Source organism: Lactuca virosa, chromosome 4 (assembly GCF_052849685.1).
Source record: "Lactuca virosa cultivar CGN04683 chromosome 4, Lactuca_virosa_CGN04683_v6, whole genome shotgun sequence".
Taxonomy (NCBI): Eukaryota; Viridiplantae; Streptophyta; class Magnoliopsida; order Asterales; family Asteraceae; genus Lactuca; species Lactuca virosa.
Window position 1 is genome coordinate 6,871,332 of NC_136429.1, and position 9,792 is coordinate 6,881,123.

The window sequence follows — 9,792 nt, forward strand, 5'->3', positions numbered from 1 at the left end:
TGTATAGTTTGTAAGACACCAAAATATGAATCAAAATAAAAGACAAGTCTTGAATGAGCTCCGTCTTCTAAAAACCTAGTCCAGTGTACCTGTCTACTGGTGACCTGAGAATACAAGTTATTTTGAAAGAGTAGATCAGCATTAAAGATGGTGAGCTCATAAGTATTTTAGTGTCATTGTTTTATATGAAAGTGTTTGTAAATGTTTGTTGTAAATGTTTGTAAGTGTTTGATGTAAATGTTGTATCTCCTAGAAAATCCTATATTTTCTACTTTATTATGAAATGTAGTCTTCTACCAAGACCCGACTGTTCTGAATGTTTGTTATTTTGTAAAAGTGAGTGTTTTTTCCCAAGACTGACTATCATTTACCAAAAATATAGTTTACATTACCGTTCCTGTGAGAAGATCACAATTTGAATGTAATGGGAAAATAAATATGTACTATCGTATTGTATATAGCAACTATCGTTGTACTAACTACCTTAAACCAATTGTTTAATTAAGGTAAAATGTGATATGATTATAAACATACTTGATTGATTAGTAAAACACGGCGATCAAAGACGTCGAAATGGTATGACATTCGTCACCCGTAGACCTGCAGGTCCCACTGTAGCTAGCAGCAAGGTGTAGGATGGTCAATCTCGTATAGATCTATACACAAACTCACGCTCTCCTTCCAGGAGACTCTGGTTACAAAACATGACACATCAGTATATTGTCATGCCATGAAGTAGTGGCTCACATTAATGTTATAGTGTTCTTGTGTTTGTATAGTATGTTCCTCCCTGTTTCTCATTATAGTATGTTCTTTCCGTTTCTCGTTATAGTATGTTCTTTCTGTTTCTCAATATAGTATGTTCTTTATGTTTCTCATTATAGTATGTTTGAACTGACTCATGTATGAACTGAATCTTGTATGTTTCATTGTACTAGAAATAGTGAGTAGTAATCCTCTAAACTATACCTATTATTGTTTACTAGTAATGTTGTTTGAATGACTGAGTATGTTTGTACACCTTTGCTACCCAAAGGTGTTGAACTGATGTAAGAACGTTTATATATAAACACATATACATAATATATAACTAAGATTTAAACGACATTCGAAAAAACAACCGAATGCCCTAATTCCACAACCAAATAAGGAAGGAACAAGAAATAAAGTGAGTTATCAGTCCTAAGCCCTTTCAACCTTATTTATATAGCTATATCTATATAGACATGATTTTAACAATATAGAAGTTTAAAAGAGTTTAGCATTTAAAAAGATGTTTTAATATATAAAAGATGTTTTTAACATATAAAGGAATTTTAACCATTTGAATGGTTACAAATGACTTGATGTCAGTTTATAAAATGTTTTGAAATAGTTTGTTTGATAACACAGTTTTGAAGTATAATAAATCCACTTGTTTGATATTTATTAATCACATGTGATTGATATAATAACTAGAATGTTTTCTACTTGTATTCCCCACATAAAAGCATTTAAAATCATTTAAAAGATAAGTTAAGGGGTCTGTACTCACCTGAAGTGAGTGATACAAATGTAAGATCGATATAGGATGCTATGTGTCAAGTGAAGTCTCGAGCACAACCGGATCCTATTAAGCATATAATGACACATATATGTATATAATTAGTGTATATAATAACTGTAACGCCCGTGGATCCGGGCTAGTCAATTAAGAGATAATAGGGGTTGAAAACGACTTTTCGACAAAAGATTATTTCGAATAAATAATCTTAACCAAGTTGTAGAATATTTCACAAGGTTTTCGTACATATAAAGAACGCCGAAATCCGAGTTATAACGAAAAAGTTATGACCCGTTAAAGTTTCGCGACGGAACCGACACGACACCGGGAAGCGTAAATAGTGAATTTACGATAGAGCGACTTTTAGCCTTAGTGATTTAAACAAAAGTTGTAGTAAATGTTAAACCGAGAACATATAAAAAAAGAACGCCCAAATCTGACTTCGTATGAGGAAGTTATGAATTTTCTAATATTTGGATTAGCAGTGCATGACCCGAAACTCGAATTTTAGTTCGAGCGGTTTTTGGCCTACGCGACCTAAACAAGAATTGAAGATATCATTATTATTAACTCAACGATAAAAAGACAGACGAAAACAGATTCCATATGAAGGAGTTACGAATTCTTCGCGGTCATTTAACAGTCTAATCTCCTCGTACTGTCAAATTTAAGATTGGTCGAGAATTAGCCGACGAAGTCAAAATGAAAGTTGTAGATCTCTAATACCCCCAAACCACCCTAAAGCCTAGGGTAACTCCCTAGCACGAGGTGGAAGCCCCGGAGTGCGCGACGGCTCCGAGAAGAAGGGTCTTTCGGTTCGGAAATGCTGCTCCGAGCAAAGCCCGGTTTTCTTTAAAACCCGCTGTAAGTGAGCTACGCCTATGAAAATTTTAATATAACTTTTATTTAATTATGGTAATTTTATTAGGGCCTTATAATAATTATTTGAGCTATTATTATGAGTTATATAGTGTTGTTTAACGCTTATATAATAGTAATAATAGCTAGACTATTATTAGTCTCGGTGAATATTAAACTAAACCCTAGTTGTAATGATATTAGGTTTTATCGGAGGAAGTTGTTTTGAGATAATGAAGTGTTGTCCGAGTGCCGACCCACCACCTTATCGAGTGAGTGCATAGTTACTTTCATCTTACACATAGATATGAAGTATTTTATATAAATTACGTGCTATGTGTGCATATTATCTGAATACTTGCTGTCTATGTTGGATGAACGATTTTATACATATTTTAAATGATTTAAATTGTATATGTATTTTATATCTATGATAATGTTGGGGTAAAACATGGGTAGATGTAATAGACGGAATATGAGTTAGATGATGAGTTGAGAGGTGTTATTGACCACGAGGTGAGGGTGAGAGGTGGACGATGTGAGAAGCCTTTCCCCAAATGATGGCCCCGTCATTCAGCAAAGTATGGATGACAACCACGGACTATTCTAGACAGTCCAGTGGAACACTGGCAGGCTCACAACCTGTAGGTGTTGTGAACGATGTGTTCACCCGGTGTACTCTAAACCTTGGCGACTATGCAGACTTGGTGCTTAAGTCTTGGCGATCATGCAGACTTGATGCCTAAACCCTGGCGACTATGTAGACTTAGTGCCCGTTGTGTAAACCTTGGCAATCATGCAGACTTGATTCCTAAACCCTGGAGACTATGCTGACTTAGTGTCCGTTGTGTAAACCATGGCAACGAAGGACTTCGTGCCAATTCCTTAGGATGATCCTTAGGAATGAATGAACGAGAGATAGCTGATTCTTAAGGTAGATCCTTAAGAATAAAGAAGATAATGGGGATGGGCAATTGGGTTGATTGCTTGATTGTTTAAACATAATACTTATATTATTGTGGGTTGAAAACCCTATGTCCTCACCAGGTTTCCCAACCTGACCCACTCAGTTTATTTATATCACATGTGTCGATATGAAGTTACATTACACTGAGAGATTAAGGAGATATAAATCACTAGTGATAATGAATGTAAGTTCTGTTTATGCTTATGTTTCTGTATTGACGATGACATCCCAAATGTTTTAAAATGAATAAAAATACTTTTCTTCAGAAATGCTTTGATAACGTATTTATCATGTTTTACTGGGAACAAATTCCGCAACATTTTTATTAAAAGAGTAAGCTGATTTTTATAAAGCATAAACAAAATCGGTCTTTTCTGGCCGTGAAAATGGGGATGTCACAACAACTAAACATGTAAGGGAACAACCTTAGGTACTAGGAAACACTTGCAATGAAGTGTTACAATCACATATGATTGATTGAATGGAGTTTACGGCCACACAAGGATGTGTTCACGGCCTTAGGAGTGTTCACGACTATGCTTGGTCTAAGAAGGGTTTATGGCCCTATCATGATCACTTGAAGGGTTCACGACCATATGAAGGGTTCACGGTCGTGAACTCTTGAAGATCATGCTTAAAAAGGTGTTTGATTCATGGGGATTCAAGTGCTTCTGAAGGATAACTAGTATATGGAAAGGATACTTACGTTTTGAAGCTTGAAGGGATGTTCACGGTCCAAAGAACTAGTGTGTGTGTTCTTGGTGTTCTTGAAGATCTAACCAAAAAGAGATGATTTCACAGATGAAATCATAGGGTTTCACTAGATTAAGCAAGGTATCAACTAACAAAGGGAAGAAACACTTACAAATTTGTCGGGACTTAGAAGTGTTCTTGATAATACTTGAGAGAGAAATGAGTGTTCTTGAGTTGGAATTGTGAGTAATGATGATAAAGTGAAGAAATATCATACTTAAGGAGCTAGTTCACGGCCAAGCAAGGATTTACGGCCGTGAACCCTAGTTTACGGCTGTAAACGCCATATGATGGAGTTTTCCGGCTCGAATACTGCACAATGAACTCTAGCAGATACATCCTAACACCCAATCCTTGAATGTACTAGGCTTAGAACACTCAAACAGACCCTAAACAATGCTAAAAGATAATAAAAATAAGTCTGACTTTGATTGAATTGGATAGATGTACAAGATAGAAATTTCGGGTTGTCACATCATCCACCCTTAGAGAGAATTTCATCCCAAAATTAGAGTTTAAGAAATTAAGAAATTACAAATAACTAAGTAAAAAGATGAGGATATTTTAGTTTCATTTGATCCTCGTGCTCCCAAGTGAATTCAGGTCTTCGCTTGGCATTCCAACGAACCTTCACTATCGGGATACGACTTTGCTTCATTTGCTTGACCTCTTGGTCCATGATCTCTATTGGTTCTTCCACGAAGTTGAGGCTCTCGTTGATCGCGATCTCGTCGAGTGGGATTACAAGAGTCTCGTTGGACAAACATTTTTTCAACTTCGATACGTGGAAAGTAGGGTGTACGTTACTAAGTTCGTGAGGTAGTTTGAGTTTGTAAGCTACAGGGTCAATTCTAGCACTAATCTCGAGAGGCCCTACGTATCATGGATTTAGCTTTCCACGCTTTCTGAAGCGTATCAAGCCCTTCCAGGGTGAGACCTTCAATAGAACACGATCACCAACCTGGAATTCCAAAGGTTTCCTTCTCTTGTCTGCGTTGCTTTTCTGTTGGTCTCTAGAGGCTTTCAATCATTCACAAATCTGAACGATCTTCTTTGTCGTTTCCCGAATGATTTCCGGACCTGTGAGAGTGTTGTCAGGAATTCGTCCTTTAGATAACTGTGTGTCACCCACCTCAGCCCAGCACAGAGGGGATCTGCACTTCCGGCCAAAGAGGGCTTCAAATGGAGCAGCCTTTATTGTCGTGTGATAAATATTATTGTAGGAGAACTCGACAAGGGGTAGATGAATATCCCATGACTTTCCAAAGTCAATTACATAGGCTCGCAACATATCTTCCAAATTTTGAATAGTCCTCTCACTTTGTCCATCGGTTTGCGGATGGTAGGCTGTACTCATGTCCAGCCTAGTTCCTAGGGAACCCTGTAGCGACTTCCAGAACCTTGAAGTGAATCTTCTATCTCTATTAGAGATAATGGATATGGGAACACCATGCAGTCGTACGATATCCCTAATGTAAGTTCTTGATAGCTTCTCCATCTTGTCAGTTTCTTTGATAGGCAGGAAGTGTGCGGAGTTTGTTAACCTGTCTACGATCACCCAAATGGTATCGAGACCACATGTTGTTGGGTAACTTGGTTATGAAGTCCATCGTGATCTACTCCCACTTCCATTCAGGTATCTACGGTTGTTGAAGTAAACCTGAGGGTTTCTGGTATTCGAACTTAACCTTGGCACAAGTAAGGCACTTGCTCACGAAGGTAGCAATCTCTGCTTTCATGTTAGGCCACCAGTATAACTTTTTGAGATCCAGATACATCTTATCTGAACCTGGGTGGACGGAATATCGAGTGTTGTGTGCCTTGGTCATGACCAAGTCCCTGAAACCATTGTGTCTTGGTGTCCAGATCCGATCCATGAGATATAAGGCTCCGCCACCCTTGATTTCCAAGTTTTTATCCATCCCTCTCTGGGATTCACCTGCCACATTTTTAGGTTTCAAGGCTTCAAGTTGAGCCTCCTTAATTTATGTGGACATATGTGAATGGATAGTTATAGTCAATGATTTGACCCTACAACCAGAGTATTCTTTCCGACTTAGTGCGTCAGCTACTACGTTGGCTTTACCTGGATGATAATGAAATTTTCATTTGTAGTCATTGAGTAGCTCGACCCACCGTCGTTGTCTCATATTGAGCTCCTTCTAGTCGAATATGTGTTGAAGGCTCTTGTGGTCTGTAAAGATCGTGTGTGGTGTAGTTGACTTCGTGTGTCTTTAGCTGTCTTGAGGCATAGGCGATGACCTTACCTGTTGCATAAGAACACAGCCGGGCCCTTGGTTGGATGCATCGTAATAAACCACAAATCTTCTATCCCTTCTGGGAGGGATAGTATCGGTGCGCTGCATAAGGCTCGCTTCAGTGTTTGGAACACTTTCTCTTGTTTATCTTCCCAGTCAAAGGCCACGCCCTTCTGGGTCAATGTAGTAACCGGTTTCGCGATCCTAGAGAAGTTCTGAATGAACCTGCGATAGTAGCCAGCGAGGCCTAGAAATTGACGAATTTATGTAGGCGTCTTCGGTGCTGACCAGTTCTCAATGACCTTTATTTTGGAAGGTTCCACATGAATTCCCTCTTCACTAACAACGTGAACCAATAATTCGACTCTTCGAATCCAAAATTCGCACTTAGAGAACTTCACATAGAGCTTCTCTGATCGTAATGATTCTGAGACTTGACGTAGATGTTGATTATGATCCTCCTTACTTCGAGAGTAGATAAGTATGTCATCGATGAACACAATGACGAACTGATCCAAGTAAGGACGACACATCCTATTCATTAAGTCCATGAATACTGCAGGCGCATTGGTCAATCCGAATGACATCACTACAAACTCGTAGTGTCCATAACGAGTTCGGAAGGCTGTCTTGGGAACATCCTTGATATTGCCATATTTATACTTATTTTTAGGCAATATTTAAGTACATTTTTATTAATAAGTTGATAATATGTTTAGAATAATGGTACTTATGACTTTAAATTGTTATTTTCAGTCAATTGAAAGGATTTTCAAAGAGAGGGACCAAAAGTAACAATATGTGGAACATGGGAGGCTTGAAAGACAAGGAAAGAATAAATTCACGATAAATACTGAATTCACGACGTGGCAAAGTCGGCCACGACGTGGCATGAGGTTTCCAGAAGATAAACAACGCGACGCGGATGATTTCCTTGGAGGATACAGATTACTTGAAGCCCACGACGTGGCACAGCCGGCCACGACGTGGCGCGAGTTTTTGGAGATTATTTAAGTTCTCCTGATTATTACGAAAAGAGAGAGCTTTTGGCTGAAGAAAAGAATTCCAGAAGACGATTCAGAGCGACAGAAGGGTTCTGGAAGAGGGTTTTAAACACCAAAAAGAATAAAGGTTATTATTTTAGTTAAATAAGAACATGTCTTTTATTACTTTTAGCTGTGTTGGTTTAGTTGATATGATGAGCAGCTGAATCTAGCTACTCTTGTTTAGCTAGATGAAGCTTTTAAACTTGTGAATAGTTCAATGCTTATGGATTAAGTTTAGTTGGTAAAAAATTGCTTGTGTTTGATTTGTATAACCTAGCATGCTATTGTTTGTTTTTCTAATTACTTGATCGCATGTTCTGTGTAGCTTAGTGACCATTAAACTGCATGAACTTGTTTACCTAATGATTTAGTGAACATTGAATTGTTAGAGCTAGGATTGACCAATCTTAGCTAGTAATTAGAATAAATAAGCTCAGCTGTGCTAGAGAACGTATATTGTGACCATAATTGCGTTTATATTACAAATCTTACATAGCATATTTACATTCATAATTAATTCTGTGTTTAATTATGTGTGAACATACATGGTTTGACATGAATTAGTTAATTATTGGTAAAGTTAGAACTAAATTACTAATACAATTAAAAACCAACTTAATAATCCGTAATCATTAGCTAGCCATAAGGGAGAAGTGGATTCAAACTAAACAAGAGTGTGTTTTTTTTAATTATTGAATTTGAATTTAAGTTTATCTGATCTTGTAAAACCAGATAAAACCCCTTTTAAACTTGTTAATAATTAGATTAATTTAATAGTAAGTAAATTAATTAGAACACCGTTCCCTGTGATCGACACCCGACTTACCCAAGCTATACTGTAATCTGATTAGGTACACTGCCTATAAGTGCATAGTTAGTTAAGTTTGTTAGGTTATAAATATTAAAATTAGTGAGTACTTTTGTGCACATCAAGTTTTTGGCGCCGTTGCCGGGGAACGGCTTAGTTTTTAGCTTATTTGCATTAAATTAATCGATCCTTTTTGTGGAATAAAAACCACAAAAAGTTAATTTTTCAGCAAAATAAAATTTTTCTGTCAGACACAGAGTCCACGACGTGGCGGAATACTTGCCACGACGTGGGCAGTTAAAAAAACTAGATTTTTAGTTTGTAGTTAGTTTTTCTTATTTTAGTTCAGTTTTACGTTTCTAGTTTAGCAAGTTGCAGGAGTTCATGACCAGAAGCTCAAACACACACTTGGTGCCACCACTTGAAGATCCCGAGTCTGCACTTCACAAGAAAAAGACGCCCTTACAAGAATTGAAGTCAGCTTTTTCTAGGAAGGCAGGAAAGAAGACATGAGAGTCAAGTTCATCAGCGAGGCACAAGAGCAATCTTGAGCATTTGGATCATACACCCGTTCAAACCGAGTCCGAAAGCAATACCGAGCCAGAATTTGAAGAACACACGAGTGAACCCGAGAACGAGCCAAGGAGCGAGATGGCAGCAATTGAAGAAATGTCCATGGGAGCTTACAAGAAGCGGATCCGAGAAGATGTGGGTCCCGGTTTAGTCCAACCCGCAATACCTGCCACTGCCACATTCGAGCTGAAGGGACACATATTGACTGCACTGAAGGACATCCCATTTTTCGGGAAAGATCATGAGGATGCTTTTAAGCATCTAGATGAAGTCAACGACATTGCGGATTACTTCAATGTCCTGAATGTTAACAGAAACACAGTCTTGCTTAGGATGCTACCCATCGCTTTCAAAGGAGCTGCTAAGGAGTAGTTAAAAGCACTCCCGCCGGGTACAATTACCACTTGGGCTCAAATGCGTGAGCAATTCCTGGACCAGTTTTGCCCGCCATCCAAGATAGCCAAACTCAAGAAGGCAATAGCCAACTTTGAGCAACAGCCGGGGGAGTCATTATACGAAGCATGGGAGCGGTACAAGGGCTTGCTCAAAAATTGCCCTCAGCATGATCTAAATGTGCAGCAAGAGATGTCAATCTTTTATGATGGGGTCAACGTGATGACAAGACAACTCCTTGATTCTCAAGGACCTTTGACAAAGAAAAATCCAAGGGAGGTCAAGGAGCTAATAGAAGAATTCGCGAAGCACTCTCGCGAATACCACAACCCGAGGCAAGATGGAATCAAAGGCGGTGGAGGGGCCCAAACTGAAGATATAGCAGCTGTGATGGCCATGCTAAATAATATGGATCGAAGGATAACACAAATGGACCAGTCAATACATGCCATGAGAGTGGGTTGCGAGAGATGCAGTGGTCCACACTTGACCAAGGACTGCAATGTAGATGAGTTTGGGAACAGAAAAGCTCAAGTGTGCTACTCTAGTGGGGATAAGTTTGATGAGGACTGGAGGAAACCAAAGAAGGAGTG

The 9,792-nt window shown here is 38.6% G+C and overlaps 1 non-coding gene across 1 annotated transcript; it reads right to left on the bottom strand.

Annotated features, from left to right (window-relative positions):
* Positions 1–9,268: 9,268 nt before the first annotated feature.
* On the bottom strand, positions 9,269–9,375 carry LOC145110082 (small nucleolar RNA R71). The gene has a single exon (XR_013709465.1). It is a non-coding gene; the product is annotated as a small nucleolar RNA R71 (small nucleolar RNA).
* Positions 9,376–9,792: the final 417 nt, after the last annotated feature.